The following is a 2,925-nucleotide window of genomic DNA, read 5'->3' as shown; positions in this document are numbered from 1 at the left end:
CATAAGACACTGGGGGATAGGGGAGGCTAGGGGACTGTCTGGGGCGGGGAAGGGGGGGGGGAATGGACACATATGTAATACCCTTTGTAATAAAAAATTTAAAAAAAAGTTGATTAAATGCTATGAGCCAGACACAATTTTAGGTGTAAGAGTTTGCACCCTTAAAGAAAACAGACACTTATCTCTGCCCTAGTGGAGCATACATTCTAGTGGGGGCAGGGAATACATGGTAAACATTTGCCAGACATTTCTTCTGAACCACTTCTAAATCCCCTCAAATTAACATCTTACTCCAGCCAATAGTACAGCAAACAGTTCCATGCAGGTTGTGACCTGCATCAGACAGTGTTTTGCCTCAGGCCTGCACTATATACAGAGTTTGCTGCTCTGAGTAACCTACCTGTACACAGGCATGCATATCTCAGTAGGGTAGGGGAGTTAAAGATTTTAGGCCATCTTTACTAATACTTTTCCTTGTGTTTATTTCATATAACACCTTAAAAAGTTCTAGCAGAATCAAGTGCCAGTTCATTATAGTGATAGTATACTATATTAGAAGTATGACTTCAATATTATATGTTTCACTGCTCAAAACTTTTAAGCTTTACTCCTTTCCACATCAGAAAAAGCCGATGAAGTTTTGTGTGCTCCCTTTTGTGTTCTAGCACGAGTTCAATTTGTGCAAGTTCTGGTTCATGTGAGAAAATGCTCATACTAGTCCCGTCCCCTAACCACTTTAAGAATCCCAAGCGATGCCGAAACCAGTTTGGCTCAGTGGATAGAGCGACGGCCTATGGACTGAAAGGTCCCAGGTTCGATTCTGGTCAAGGGCAGGCACATCTCCAGTGGGAGATTTGCCGGAGGCAGCTGATTCATGTTTCTCTCTCATCGATGTTTCTAACTATCTCTCTTCCTTCCTCTCTCAGAAAAATCAATAAAATATATTAAAAAAAAAGAATCCCAAATTTGGAGTCATTATTCAGGCTCTGCTAGTTACTTATTCTAAAATCTTTAGCAAATCGCTCAAACTCTCAGAGTCCCATCTTTAAAATGGGAATAGAATGTCTATCTGCCTTCTCCGTGAGACAGTTGTAATGTTCAAATGAAATAATATAAGAGAAATCACACTCATCACTCATACATTAAGAGGTAAAGGGTAACTACAACATAGACAATCTGAAAACTATCCTTCCATTGGCTTTCCTTCCTTTCACATTTCACTCTGTTTCTTTTGTACTCCTGATCACTGGAGCCATATTTCAATACTAGAGGCCTGGTGCATGAATTAGTGTACCAGTGGGGTCCCTCAGCCTGGCCTGTGGGATCGGGCTGAACTTGGCTCTACAACATCCCACGAGGGGTCCTAGATTGCGAGAGGGTGCATGCCAGGCAGAGGGACCCTACTGGTGCACCATCTGGGCCAGGGAGGGATATGGGAGGTTGGCCAGACAGGGAGGGACTGTGGGAGAGCTCCAGGGTGTGTCCAGCCCATCTTGCTCAGTCCCAATCAGCCAGACCCCAGCAGCCAGCTAACCTACCGGTCAGAGCGTCTGCCCCCTGGTGGTCAGTGCACGTCATAGCAACTGGTCGACCAGTCGACTGTCTGCTCCCTGGTGGTCAGTGCACATCATAGCGAGTGGTTGAGCAGCCTTAGCATATCATTAGCATATTATGCTTTGATTGGTTGAATGGACAACTGGACGACCAGACACTTAGCATATTAGGCTTTTATTATATAGGACAAACCACAGTGAAACAACTAGAGCAAAAATTCTAGGGAAGGAGCATATTCAAGGGATAACAAGGATGATGATGTGGCTATTGTCAAATGAACAAGGGTTCAAGTATTAGGATTTGAGAAGAGAGAGATGACAGGGGATAAAAGTAAACCATATAGAACTTAAGCTTTTTCTCTAAGTGAGGTTATGAGCCTTTGTAAACATTTGAACAGAGTGATGACACAATCTTCTTATGTAATGGTTGGGAGAGGGCAAGTATAGAAGAAGGAAAAGCAGTTGGAAAGCTATTGTGGTAATTCAAGATAGACATGAGGGTAGCTTTTACAAGGGAACTCATGATTCACTTTTTTTAAAAATGATGTTCTCTCATGTATTAAAATTCCCATGCAACCTTTTTCTTAAAGATTTTATGGGATGGTCCCAGGTTCGATTCTGGTCAAGGGCAGGCACATCTCCAGTGGGAGATTTGCCGGAGGCAGCTGATTCATGTTTCTCTCTCATCGATGTTTCTAACTATCTCTCTTCCTTCCTCTCTCAAAAAAATCAATAAAATATATTAAAAAAAAAGAATCCCAAGCCAATCTCCTTTTCCTACTTTTTCAGCCATTTTTTGGACCTACTTGGGATCCTCCCCTAATTAATATGCCCAGAAAACCTCATTATTTGAGTAATAAACTTTTTCCTGCCCGCTCTGTGGTATAATCACTCTGGACATCCAAACCAAATATTGGGTAAGGGTTCATTCAGTATCTATGGGGTAACTACAACATAGACAATCTGAAAACTATCCTTCCATTGGCTTTCCTTCCTTTCACATTTCACTCTGTTTCTTTTGTACTCCTGATCACTGGAGCCATATTTCAATACTAGAGGCCTGGTGCATGAATTAGTGTACCAGTGGGGTCCCTCAGCCTGGCCTGTGGGATCGGGCTGAACTTGGCTCTACAACATCCCACGAGGGGTCCTAGATTGCGAGAGGGTGCATGCCAGGCAGAGGGACCCTACTGGTGCACCATCTGGGCCAGGGAGGGATATGGGAGGTTGGCCAGACAGGGAGGGACTGTGGGAGAGCTCCAGGGTGTGTCCAGCCCATCTTGCTCAGTCCCAATCAGCCAGACCCCAGCAGCCAGCTAACCTACCGGTCAGAGCGTCTGCCCCCTGGTGGTCAGTGCACGTCATAGCAACT

The sequence above is a fragment of the Myotis davidii genome, unplaced genomic scaffold, assembly GCF_000327345.1.
Source record: "Myotis davidii unplaced genomic scaffold, ASM32734v1 scaffold649, whole genome shotgun sequence".
Taxonomy (NCBI): Eukaryota; Metazoa; Chordata; class Mammalia; order Chiroptera; family Vespertilionidae; genus Myotis; species Myotis davidii.
Note: the sequence above shows the minus strand (reverse complement) of the source record.